Below are 14,292 nucleotides of genomic sequence, written 5' to 3'. Positions count from 1 at the left end.
ATGACTGCAGTGACATACATCAACAAGCAAGGTGGAACAAGATCCAGAGAGCTATTAACCTTGACCACACTTATGTACTCATGGGTAGAACATCATTTGTCAGATCTCAAAGCAGTACATGTCCCCGGCAGTCTGAACTCTCTAGCAGACAAACTGAGCTGCTCCCATGCAGTTCCAGGGGAATGGGAACTACATCAGAAAGCTTTTCTCCTCATCCAGTCAAAATGGGGTCCGTTTTCCCTAGATCTGATGGCAACGAACAAGAACGCGAAGTTGGCAACATTTGTGTCCTGGAGTCAGGACAGAACAGCAATATTCGCAGACGCATTTTCAAAAAAGTGGAACTTCCACAGGCCTTACATCTTCCCTCCGTTCCCCCTGATTCCTCGGATATTGGGCAAAATCAAGGAAGACCAAGCAGAAGTGGTACTGGTAGCCCCACTCTGGCCAAGAAGACCTTGGTTCCCCCTTCTCCTACGACTATCAGTCGAACAACCCCTCAGCCTTCCGATCTTCCTGGATCTCCTCAGCCAAGGAGTAATACTCCATCCTCATCCAGAAAGACTACACCTGATGGCATGGCTCTTGAAAGGAGAAACTTAAGATCTTCAGGATTCTCTGCCAACTCCATTTCCACCTTATTGGCAGCTAGGAAAACTTCTACAATCCAGAAGTATTTTGTTGTGTGGGAGAAATTTCTTGACTGGGGAAAGTCCAATGACATGAACCAGCTTAATATATCAGAAGTCAAATTAATAGAATTTCTTCAACTAGGCGTGGATAAAGGTCTCAGCAACTCAACCTTAAAAGGTCAAGTCTCAGCAATTTCACACTTTTCCGAAACCACTTGGTCTCAACAGGCCTTGATCAGAAGATTTTTTCAAGGACTGAAAAGACTGAGACCTAAAGTCCGTTCACATGTTCCCCCATGGGACCTTAACCTAGTCCTTAACTCCCTGACAAAGGAACCCTTTGAACCTTTGGATCAAGTACCGCTTAAGTTCCTGACACTCAAAATGTGTTTCCTGCTAGCCATCAGTTAGGAGAGTTTGTGAGCTACAAGCCCTGTCAGTACAAGAAGGTAAACTCTCCTTTCTCCAAGACAGAGTCATCTTAAGAACAACAGATGATTTTCGTCCTAAAAGAATCTCTGATTTTCATACCTCGCAAGAAATCGTATTACCATCCTTCTTCCAAGACTGACAAGGAAACCCGGCTACATACTCTAGATGTAATCAGATGCTTGTCTATCTATTTAGACAGAGTCAAGGCCTTCAGAAAGACCGACTCCCTCCTGGTGATCTCGTCTGGGAACAAAGCAGGAACTCAGCCTTCCAAGTCGACAATAGCCAATTGGATCAAGCAGTGCATACACTCGGCTTATAATTCTCAACATGACAGTGTACCCTCTAAGATAAAAGCACACTCCACAAGGGCATTAGCTGCATCCTGGGCATTCCATTCCAGGGCTTCGGCGGAAGACATCTGCAAAGCAGCAGTCTGGTCCTCTCTTCACACTTTTGCTAAACACTACCAATTTGATGTCTTTATGAAAAAATGTTCGGCATTTGGATCAGCGGTTCTGCAGTCTGCTTTATTTGACGATTAAATATTCCCTCCCAGCAGTTTGTGTTGATCTTTTGTACATCCCATAGTGTGCCCACTTCCATGTGGAAGGAACAGGAAATGAGAAAATCAATTCATACTTACCGAGATTTTCTTTTCCTGGACTGTAACATGGCAGTGGGCACAGCTTCCCACCCTGTTTTGGGGGAGACTCCAGTAGGGCAAAGATGGCGGCCAGGGGCGGAAGTAAGTTTTTTATAGAGGAAAGCCTGTCCAATCACGTGGCAGGGGGGATTAACCCATAGTGTGCCCACTGCCATGTTACAGTCCAGGAAAAGAAAATCTCGGTAAGTATGAATTGATTTTCTCATTTCTCTGCACTGAACAGCCAGAGAAAGAAACAAAGTTTCTCACTTAATTGGCTTTTAGCAGAGAGCCCAGAACAGCTAACAGGTGCAAATAAGATACTTTGTAACAATTTTGAGACACAAAAACACAGTTTAGATAAGGAGAAATATTTTCAAACTTTCATAACCTGCCAAATTTTGTAAAACGAACATGGTAATTAGGGGGTGTGGCCACAGAAAGGGGTGTGGTCAAAAAATGCTGCGCTACGTGCAGAAAAAAATTTTGGGAGGTATGTACATATACAATTTCAATAAATATTGGTAAAACAGGTCAATCTCTATAAATTTGGTGGCCTGCAGATTTTTGCCCCAAAATTGTCTGAAATTGAGAAAAGTAACTGGAAAATGCAAGAATGATGGGTGACTGGGGTACAGAGGCCAAAATCTGGTAACTCCCAACTTCTACACAACTCAGTCCCATTGCATGCTGGGTATTGTAGTCACATTAAACTTGACGGCTGGCAAATTATTAAACAAATATCACATTACCCAACATGCATTGGGAGACAGGCGTGGCACATTAGGGCAAGAAACTTTGGCTGGTTTCCAAAGTACAAACCAGCCCAAGGCACAATAAGTAGCCCAAATCCGTACCTTGGCTAGTTTGTACTTTCGAACCCCATCTGGGCTTTAAATTAGTAGCCCAATTTGGCTGGAAAACCGCCAACCTGGCAACCCTGCAATGAAAACAGGATCATGCAGTGCCGGTGTTTATGCCCATAGGCAGCTCTTGGTTGCCCTGCCCAGCTCCTCACATGGTTTCTCCTAAACTGCAACTTCTTTCACTTTCGTTTTCCTGCAAACACTGCCTTGTGGATAAGGGGAGGAGAAGGTACGTGAAGCAAAGTTAACTCTTTCTTGTGAGAAGCAAGTGATGCTGCTGGCCCCTGGTTTAGCATGTGGGGATATAATAAGCTGATGGAATGTTATCTGGAAGCTGTGCCACGTATTGTTCATTGTGCTGTTTCTGTAACACACTCTTTAGGGTTGTGCAGCTGCTGCATGTGGTAAGGATTTTCTATATATTGTGCTTTGTATTCTCATTATAAATCTGTAACGCTTGCACAGGCAGCAGGCTGGCCGACCATCTGTCTTACGTGTATTCTATTATCATGGGTATCTTAAAGAGGTGATTCACCTTTAAGTTAACCTTTAGTATGTTATAGAATGGTCAATTCTAAGCAACTTTTCAATTGGTTGTCGTTTTTTTTTAATTATAGTTTTTGCATTATTTGCATTACATTATTATATTCTTCTGACTCTTTCCAGCTTTGAAATGGGGGTCACTAACCCCATCTAAAAACAAGTGCTCTATGAGTCTACACATTTATAGTTATTGCTACTTTTAATTACTCATCTTCTATTCAGGCCTCTTCTATTCATATTTCGATCTCTTATTTAAAGCAATGCATGGTTGCTATGGTATTTTGGACCCTAGCAACCAGATTGCTGAAATTGCAAACTGGAGAACTGCTGAATAAAAAGCTAAATAATTTGGACCCTAGCAAACCAGATTGCTGAAATTACAAACTGGAGAACTGCTGAATAAAAAGCTAAATAACTCAAAAACTGCAAATGATAAAACATTTAAACCAGTTGTAAATAGTCTTAGAATATCACTCTCTACATCACCTTAAAGTTAACTCAAAGGTGAACAACCCCTTTAATGAGACTGTAACACCAAAAATAAATCTATTTAATCTTTCTGACATACTATTTATTTGCTTCCCATATGTAAAATCATTTCATTTAAGTGGATTTTTGTCCTTTAAATAACATTTCATTATGATGTAGGGAGTGATATCATTAGACAATTTGCAATTGGTCTGAACATTTTTTTTATTTTTAATTCAGCTTTTTTTTTTTTAAATGCCTCTACAGTGACTCGAGAGGAGACCTAGAATAGGAGAGGCCCAAGATAGAAAGCTTAATCATAAAATAAGCTTCACAGAGCAATTGTTTTTGGCCCACCATTTGAAAAATGGAATGAGGCAGGAGAGGAAGGCAACTCCGAATGCAAAAATCATGAAAAATTCGTGATTTTTTTTATAAAATCGGATTTTTAAAATAATCACAAATTTTTTTGAATTTTTTAAAATCAGAGGATGGAAAAGTCAGAATCTGAAAATCCGGCATCTGAGCCCTATCGAGGTTGCATATAAGTAAATGGGAGAAGTCCCAATGATTTTCTGATGTGCGCTAGGTTTTTGGCAATACCCCGAAATTTTCAGAGTTTTCTGTCGAATAATCCAAAAAAACTTGAAAATCGGATGAAAAATCCGTGAAAAAACGTGAAAATCAGATTTTTCATGATCTTTTCAGATTTTTTCCTGCAAACAAAATTTGAGGGAAAGTGTATTAATAAATAACCCCTTATAACCTGTACTGAATTGGTCGGAGTTTTTCTCAGAAAATATTGAGATAAATTCGGACATTGATACTACGAATGCAAAAATGATGAAAAATTTGTGATTTTTTTATAAAATCAGACTTTTAAAAAAATCTTTAATTTATTAAACCCATAGGATGGAAAAGTCTGAATCTGAAAGTTCGGCATCTCTCAGACCTGTCGAGGTTGCATATAAGTCAATGGGAGAAATCCCAATGATTTTTTGATGTGCGCTGGGTTTTTGGCAATACCCCGAAGTTTTCAGAGTTTTCAGACAAAATTCGGAATTTTCGGGTGAAAAATCCCCCCAAAAAATCGCGAAAATCGGATGAAGAATCCGGAAAAATCATGTAAATCAGATTTATCACGGATTTTTCGGATTTTTTTCCGCAAACAATATTTTTGGGAAAGTGTATTAATAAATAAGCCCAAAAAACCCGTGTGGATTTGGTCTGAGTTTTTTCCAGAAAATATTGAGATAAATTCGGACTTTGATAAATAACCCCCTACAACTATAAAAAAAATATTTTTTGCCAATGAAATAGTTGGTAAGAACAGGGCATTTTGTAACACATCACATGTCAAATTAAAGGAAAATGACCATTTAGGCATAAGTACTGTTTTTTTAAAATGTATTTTAATGTGTCTACAAACAACTCTGCTATTTTCAGCCATCATTGTATCTGTTGTCTTAAAAACTTTACCCTGTCTATTGTGTTCTGTGGAGACTTAGATGATTCATATTCATGACAAGCCACCAAAAGCCCATACAGGAAAAAACACATGGGGCCTACTTATCAAGCTTTAAAGGGGTTTCAATTAATTTTTAACATGATGTAGAGTGATATTCGGAGACAAATGATAACTTGCAATTTTTTATTATTCGTGTTTTTTGAGTTATTAAGCTTTTTATTCAGCAGCTCTCCAGTTTGCAATTACAGCAATATGGTTGCTAGGGTCCAGATTACCCTAGCAACCATGAATTTATTTGAATAAGAGACTGGAATATGAATAGGAGAGGACCTGCATTGAAAGAGAAGTAATAAAAAGTAGCAATAACAATTCATTTGTAGCCTTACAGAGCATTTGTTTTTTTGATGGGGTCAGTGACCCCCATCTCAAAGCTGGAAAAAGTTTTAAGAAGGATGTAAACAAATTTAAAAAATATAAAAAAATAAATAATGGCAACCAATTTAAAAGTTGCTTAGAATTTGCCATTCTATAACAGACTAAAAGTTAATTAAAAAGTGAACCACCCCTTTTATGAGCCATATAAAATAAACAGTGTATTTATTTATTTAAAGCAGTGTCTTAAAAAAGCTGTGTCTGTCACCTTAGGCGGTTTTGTGCTGTGCATTGTGATCCCTGAAACATTCATTATAAAAAAAACTAGTCCTCATATTTATAAATGGCATTTATTAATTTGAATATTTACTTTTTCACTGCCCAGCCGTCATCTTTTTTGTCATGATGTTATGCAACCTCAGACGTGGCATTACCCATTTAACACATCTAGAAAAATTTCAAGAAAATGTATTGTCAAAGCAACTGCTACTTTTTATGGTGGAATTTTAAAATGGGCAGTGTAATGAAATCAATTTTATAATGTGCTATGTAAAATGCCTGAAATAAATACACATTTAAACAGATATACCAGCTGTTATGCAGTGATGCCTAGCGTTCAAATGTGTGGCGCCATTTTTTTTTATACAGCTTGAATTCTAAGGATGATTCTAAATGTAAATACCTATGGCATTTAGAATACATTCTACAGCTTAATAAATAGACCCCTTTTGAGAAAGCCAGTCAGGTGATTAGCATAACGTCTTCAAGGAAAAAGAAAAATATAGCAAGTCCTGTGGATTTGACTTCTTACTATAGATATACCATGAAGTGGATGAATGAGAACCTTCCCAGACATTTCCTCTTATTATTTCGAGTTGAGTTGGTTTAATTTTAAGTTCTTCCTCTGAGGGATCTTAATTGTTGAGCTCGACCACAGTTTCCACACGGTGCGCTATGTGTGGTGTCTTGAATGTCTCACCCTTTGGTTAAAAGCTATTTTAATGTAAATACAATGATTGTGAGTACCTTGTTTGGAGGAAAGGTTGGATCTGAAATTGAGAGCTTTTTTTTTGATTTTGCTGAATGCATAAGAAGAAAATGGTTTTATTGCAGCAGCTTTTACTAGTGATGACAGGGAAACAGTAGCTGGTAGGGTTTCATAAATAGGGTAAAGATGATTTTAATCTTTACAAACATTAACTGCCCTGCACACTGAGCGCCAAAACCCATTGAAACCTTTAAAAGCTCTTGTTTATTTTATATCAAAGGCACTTTTTGTGCACAAATAGCTTGTCATGTTGTCCAGCTGCTTGGTGCACTTGTGAACAGGGCCGCCATCAGGGGGGGGGGACAGGGGGGACTTACTTGATTAGCTGAGCCCCCCATCTTTCTGAGAGCTGCTGACTTCAGGAAGGCATGGACGTTTAAGGGACCCTGGCCACCAATTTTCTTATAATGGGGGGGAGCCCTGGCCACCAATATTTTTTCTCATGTGGGGTCCTACCCACCAATATTTTTTAATGGGGGGGCCCTGGCCTCAAATGTTTTTTTTTTATGGGGGGCCCTGACCACCAATATCTTTTTATTTTTTATTAACATGTGGAAACCTTAGCCACTAATATTTTTTTTGTTTTTTTTACTGTGTGGTGGGGGGGGGGCGGACCTGTGGCGTGGGGAGGGCGGACCTGTAGATGGGGCTTGTGGTGGGTGCAGCCCAGGGGGCCCAGGAAATTTTGTTGTATGGGGCCCTGCGATTTCTGATGGCCGTCCTGCTTGTGAAAGTGGGAACCACAGGTCATGGTGGTGGAAATGCTAATCATTTTTATTCTATTTGACCTTCTCCCCCCCCCACATTCTAGGAGCCTGTCATTTGTCATACTGCCTTCACACATACCTCCCAACTTTCCCATTTTTTTCCGCAGGACAGTCCCGATTTTGACAGCTCAACTGCAGCCCCAGATTGTTACTGAAATGTCCCCAAGTTTCTCCTGCAGTGAGCAGCAAAATTGTAATAACACATAAAATCTGACCCTAAAGCCCCCAGAAATGTGTTCAAACTTTCCATAAGCTGCCAAATTTTGTAAAATTGATGTGATGTTTATGGGCTGTGGGCATGGTCAAAAATGTTTGCCCCACTATGTACAGCAGATCTTTTTGTCCCTCTCAGGGCCAGAACTAGGGGTAGGCAGAGTAGGCATGTGTCTAGGGCGCAAAGCTGGGGGAGGCACCAGGCCTTATACTGGTGCTCAAGCCTATTCGCAAGTGCGCATGTGTCTGTGCACATGCCTATTCGCGTGTGCATGTCTATTCCGTGCCAGGACCAGCCAGGTTACCTAGGACTCCTTGCCGGTCTGGCCTCGCACTGGTCCCTCTTTCTATTTTTCAAATGTTGGGAGGTATGCCTTCACATAAAGTACTTGGCACTTCAGTTGTTCCACACTTAGCAATTAGATTGGGAATACACTTAATCTGATCTCAGCTCACTCGTGCTATCTATGAAATTAAAACCACTACTGTAACTGCTTTATAACTTAAATATTGGAGGAAATTCAGACAGTGTTACAGTCTACCTTAGAAACCATGCGGTCAGCTAGATATGACTGCTATAAATACCATGCCACATCTAAAATTATTGCCGGCCTCATTCGAGAATCACTGCCATTGACGGTGTATTGCTTTAAAAACTTTTGCCTGCCGAAGAATCTACAGTGCCATCATAATTATAGGCAACATGGGGTGTAGTAAGATCACAAGCTGCTCAAAAAAAGTTAATGCAGAGTTGGTATTAAAACAATATTGGAGAAATGGCTTCATTTGTAAAGAAAATATGATCACTGTCAGCTGTCTTCTCTGAAATCACATGACATTTACAGGAAAAGAGTCTTGTACAGGCAGCAGAAATTTGGCAGAATCACAAATTGAAATTCTCTTAACCTATTTGTTAATAATACAGTAACAATTCCATCTTCGATACCAAATATTAGATAAATTAGGCACGGTAACACCAATTTGAGTGTGCGAAGGAGATTTGTTGACTTTAAGATGCAGCACCTGTATCTCTCTATCCCAGGTATCCATTCCTTAGGATTAGACAGTGCTCTCTATTCAGTGCATACCTTGCTTATGTTTTATTTTTGAGAATCTTTTGAGAATAAGTCCTATTAGGGTAAATGAAAACTTTTGTTGGCAGCTCTGCTGCGGTTGCCACTTTTTCTGGAAAAAAGTACCGGCATTCCTATATTTTTATCTTTCTGCCCTATTAAAAATATTGGCAGCAAGCATCATTTTCATTGGCCACGTGGAAACCCTAAGCCCTGTATTAGTGTGGTGCCTTTATTAAAATTTTAATAAGGAATTTAAATAAAATAGTTATAGGCACAGTATAGATAGACAGATAAGTTAATTGTTTAATTAAACATAGATTATGACTTATTTTCACTTTTCTCTCCACATTTTACTACTCAAAGAAAGTCATTATACAGCAATCAGAGCTTGTCAGAGCTGGGTAGCTGGACCTGAATAGCTGGCTCAGTGGGGCATTGACTGTGGCCAGCATCCTCCCCATATGAATAACATGCAAGTTAGGAATGTTGAAGGAGGGATGCCAAAACAAAGTGCAGAGGCCTGCATCAATTCCTAAAGAAAGAAGGCACTAAAATACTTAAAAATACAATCAAATAAAGTAAAAAGTGTATAATAAATGCTGGATTTGGATTGTGTTCATTGATCACTGCCTTCAAAGTAAAAAATTACACCATTACTTAGATTTTGTAGACACTACAGTGAATATTGCTTTATTTGTTGCTGAGATTTCTGCTGTACCTGCTTCTATTGTATATCTTATATAATCAAGTATACTTCCCCTGCAAACCTTTGAAGCATTTTGTGGTTTATCTAGATGTGCAGCACTTTCTCTGCGTCTGCTGTATGTTTCTTGTATCTACCATTTCTAAATATAAAGTTTCCTATGAATATGTGTATGGAAAAAACTGTCAAACTAGCACTATAAACTTTTTTAAAAATATATAATTACGATTTTGGTTGCCACCGGGGGGGAGTCAGGTTGGCTATGGAAACACTTGTTCAGGTGGGCTTGGAAAGGGATAACCATCAGGGGCAATAGGGGTCTGCGAGTTGGATCGCAGGTGTATGGGCAGGACTCTATAATCAACCAAAAGATACATTCATATATATTATACCAACATATGTCAAAGGTAGTCAGTATGGTGTAATAAAAAATGTAAAATAATCGGACCTAGGCTAATGCCCAACATGGCATTTTCTTGCCTCTGTAAAAATGCATCAATGTGATATGTAATAGAAACACTAATGACAAAGGTTAAAATGCTTATAAATGATGCACAACAAGCGAAGCTGCAAATAATACACAAGAATGCTACAGTATACTGGGGTACCCAGGTACAGTTTTTATGTACAGTTGAGTCAAGCACCTCTTACCACTCCAGTATTGGGCCCCTCATCATAGGGCATTCTTTTTTTGTGTTTTCAATAACTTTTAAGTACAGGTCTAAAATCCATTATCAGGAAAGCCATTATCAAGAAAACTCAGAAATATGAGTTTTTTAAACATTTTTTATTGATTCTCTCAAAGTAAAAGTAATACAAGTAACAATGAACAACTGTGGTACATCAGTGTCACAAAATTAAATCAGATACGATAACACACGGCTCCTGGGGCTATTTCTATACATGCTCAGTTAGCATATGTTGGCTGTGTTGACCATACACTCTTAATCAAGTAATTCAAAATTTTAAAACATATTTCCTTTTTCTCAAACAAATTGTTTAACTGAAGTAAATTCTTAAACATACATAAGTCCCTTAAATGGTGTCATAAAACGAACTAACGATTTTTTTCAAACCACTGATATAAGGGATTAGGAGAGCATAGAAAACTGGGAAATCTAGCACTGGTAGTCCATGAATATTTCCATGTCACTTCCTTGTGGGCGAAGTAAAATGTGCGCTTAACTTTGCATGTTCTATGACCATTTGGCTGCTGCATCCTCCACTCACTACTACTTTATTACACAGAAGAGCAAGAATGAAAATATATGTAGTGAAAAAGAGAAGTTTCAGCTTTTTGTGTAAGTCGCATGTAAGCTCTGACAACTCGATTTCTGCATGCACTGTTAGGGACTGGCAAGATTGTGCAAGATGAATATCATTTTTTCATCTTTAAAGGAGAAAGAAAGTCGTTTCACACTCGGGGGTGCCGAATGTTAGGCACCCCCAAGTGAAGAGGGACAGTCCCTCTTTTGACAGCTCAACCCGCAGTCCCTCGTTTGTACTGGAAAGTCATGCTTTTTCTCTGCACTGAACAGGCAGAAACAGAAACAAAGTTTCTAACTTAATTGGCTTATGGCAGAGAGCCCAGAACAACCATTGCAGCAGATAAGATACTTTTGTAACAATTTTAAGTAATAAGTAATTGTAACAGGTCCCTTGGGGAAAGTTAGACTGTCCCTCTTTTTTATTTCCAAAATGTTGGGAGGTATGCCTGGAACCCTGGGCCGGTGCTCCTATAAGGAGAAAACTGCACTGGTCTGGGGATTCTTCCAGCAAGCACCACGGAGTGATCTTCTTCCAGCTTCTTCTTTCTTCAAATTTCCCGGGGCAGACACATGCACAGTAGAATGAAATAGCTGGCCTTTTAGTTGAAGTTCGGCTTATCACTCTAATGCAGTGATCCCCAACCAGTAGCTTGTGAGCAACATGTTGCTTTCCAACCCCTTGGATGTTGCTCCCAGTAGCCTCAAAGCAGGTGATTATTTTTGAATTCCAGGCTTGGAGGCAAGTTTTAATTGCATAAAGACTAAGTATAGTGCCAAGTAGAGCCTCTTGTAGGCTGACAGTCCACATAGGGGCTACCAAATAGCCATTCACAGTCATTATTTGGCACCCCAAGGGAATTTTCATGCTTGTGTTGCTCCCCAACTCTTTTTACATTTGAATGTGGCTCATGGGTAAAAAGGTTGGGGATCCCTGCTCTAATGCGCATGCGCTGCCGTGAGAAGAAAGAGGACCCTTAGGTAGAATCCCTTATTCAGATTCTGAGCCACAGGATGTTGCATTGATCTTATCAAAGCTATCTGAAAGCCTTTTTGAACCAAAACACAAACTAAATAGCATCTTTATGAAATTGTAACAAAAACAGAATTCACATGATTGCAGTTTGACTGACTGCAATCATAAGGCCAGCAGACATTTAGAGGGTTTTTTACTAAAATCTATTTTAATTTAAAAACCATGACCAAACTACCATACCTGATTTGACCTTATTTATTATTTAAAAAGCTCAAATTAATCGATTTGGGGAAAAACACAAAACATCTTTACAAAAAATTGTGTTGTACGATTTTTTCGGGTTTTTTCCCCGAAAATCCTGAACTCATCTGATTTTTCAGGCTAATTCCAGCACAGACTACGATAACTTCCAATTAGGATAGGGACCTCTGCCATTGACTTATACACAACCTCGGCAAGTCTGAGATGGCGGATTTTGGATTCTGGCTTTTTGCTGCAAAAAGCTTGAAAAATCGGAGTTGTTAAAAAGAAAGCTAAAAATTCCCCTTAACCTAGATCTTCTCTTCCAAGAGGTTTGGAGGCCTATTTTATCAAAGGTCGTATTTTAGTGGTTTTTGAAACCACGACTAAACTACAAACATTTATTTAAAAAGCCGAATAAAAAAAGTATGAACAGAAAATTACGCTGAACGATGCAGTCTAAAAAATCCAACAACCGTACCAAAAAAGAAAAAAATCCTTAAACCTCTAAAAGTCAGAATTAATTTAAAGCTGTCCAATAGGATCAGCACAGCTCCCATTGACTTCTATAGGACCTCAACAACTTTTACCTGGCGATTAGTGGTTTTCATGGTTTTTACACTTAAGAAATCTCAAATTTTTAGAGCTTTTTAAAACTACAAAGTTTTCCTCAAGAAATGTCTAAATTTCCTCAAGAAATATCTAAATTTGATTGTTAGAAAAAGAGAAAAAACGTAATCAAGAGGAAGAGGGCATATGCAGATAATGCTGCCAAGGCTACTTTATGTACCTTGGGCAGATTTTTAAAATACTCCAGGCATCCCAGTTCACAGGAGCTGCAGAACAGGCAAGTAATAAAAGCAGAGAGCTACTTAAACATAGAAATAAGGACCTCAACTCCCCCAAGAAAGCAACAAAAAAGACTTTCCCTAGCCCTTCCTACCTACTCCATGCATGAATATAGTGCAGGCATTTTGGATAAAATTATTACTGTGTGCTGCCTCACTTAGCATAATGTGCTTAATAAAGACGAAAAGACCTGGCATAAGAATGTGCACCTGCCTGGGTTTGCAACCTGCTTTAGAAGTGCCAGGTAAGCATAAAGGAGTTCAGACTTCTCTGAGAACCTCCCCCCCCCCGAGTCTGCATACGTCCTATTACTCTTGATTACCCAGTATAGCACACTTGGTTGTATTTTCGATCTTACGAAGGGATTGACTTAGAGACCGTCTTAGTATTTATGGTCTTTTTTCCTAGCAATGAAAACCACTCCACAACTAGCCTAGAACACAATATAAAATAAATTAAACTGCTTGTATACAGGCTTCCAAATAAAGCAAGTATTACAGGCTTGCAGACCAACACCTGTCCAATAAACGAAATAAGGAATGCTCCAACTCCAGTATACACTATTTGCAGGATTCTTACAACTCTAAATGGAACTTTTATTAATGGAAAGGGCGAAATATTAATGTTTAATAAGGATAATGTGAGCTAATTGTGTTACCCCTTAATTTAAGAATGATTTGCTGATTGCTATCACAAACTTGAAATTTCACATTTTAACTCAGACTTGTCCTAAACCTAGTGGACCCAGGAAAAGGAAGTTATCAAGTAAGTTATTCCCATGCTTAGATCTCATTATGTCCATATAAATGTGTTGACTACAGGGCATCCATATACTCTGTGGTAGGTTCTGTCTGATTGTTGTATTGCCGTTTATATGATGTAGAACTAACCATTTCCGTTTCCACTTTTTAATTTTAGCTTCATTTAAATGAAGTCTTTGCTTTCTTGAGCTGCTGTATTTATAGCTTTTTCATAAAGGTTATTTATAATTGGTTGTTGCTTTCTAAGCTAAGTTCCTTCTATGCATATTTTTACACAGTGACCATAATGATTCATACATTTTTGCATTGCCTTGGGTATATATAACCAAACAGCTATTATGTCTTGCACTATACAGACTTACATTGCTTCCAGTCTATATGGTTCAAATATGGTAGGGTTCTACTATGTGGAGTAAAGGTGGCCATACACGGGCCGATAAAAGCTGCCGACAGACCGAGTCGGCAGTTTATTGGCCCGTGTATGGGGCCCCTGACGGGCTTCCCCGATCGAGATCTGATGGGACTAAAAATCCCGTTGGATCGCGCCCGCATCTGTTCGTTGATGCGGTCCCACGATCCGACCACCCGTTCCCATTAGGTAGGATCCGATCGTTGGGCCCTAGGGCCCACGATCGGATCAGCCCGATATTGCTCACCTCAAGGTGGGCATATCGGAGAGAGATCCGCTCGTGTATGGCCACCTTAAGAGTGTAGCGTGTACATGGCACATTCGTTTTGGCTTCAGCTTCTGTGTTGTTCTAGAACAGTGCTGTCCAACTAGTGGCCGTCAGCCCCCCTTATGTGGCCCTCCATTTAAATTTGGCTTTGCTTACCTTTAAAAAGTATAAGAACTGTGATGAGCTGGCCCTGCATTGTTCACAACTCAGATTCAGGCTGTAAAGTCCTGCATTGTTCACTATTTTAATCCTATGTATTTTTCACACCTACAAGGACTGATCACACCTCA

The 14,292-nt window shown here is 39.2% G+C and overlaps 1 protein-coding gene across 3 annotated transcripts in view; it reads left to right on the top strand.

The window, feature by feature from the left end:
* Positions 1 to 2,624: 2,624 nt before the first annotated feature.
* The window catches only part of LOC108713498 (protein NLRC5-like), a 96,042-nt gene continuing 84,374 nt past the window's right edge, over positions 2,625 to 14,292 (top strand). For 2 of the 3 annotated variants that reach the window (XM_041590144.1, XM_041590147.1), the window contains exon 1: positions 2,815 to 2,980. The gene's annotated coding sequence lies outside the window, so the exon portion shown is untranslated. The other variant, XM_041590146.1, reaches the window with a different exon arrangement.

The sequence above is a fragment of the Xenopus laevis genome, chromosome 4L (assembly GCF_017654675.1).
Source record: "Xenopus laevis strain J_2021 chromosome 4L, Xenopus_laevis_v10.1, whole genome shotgun sequence".
NCBI lineage: Eukaryota > Metazoa > Chordata > Amphibia > Anura > Pipidae > Xenopus > Xenopus laevis.
The sequence above is the reverse complement of the archived record's forward strand: the minus strand, read 5'-3'. Positions and strand labels throughout refer to the sequence as shown.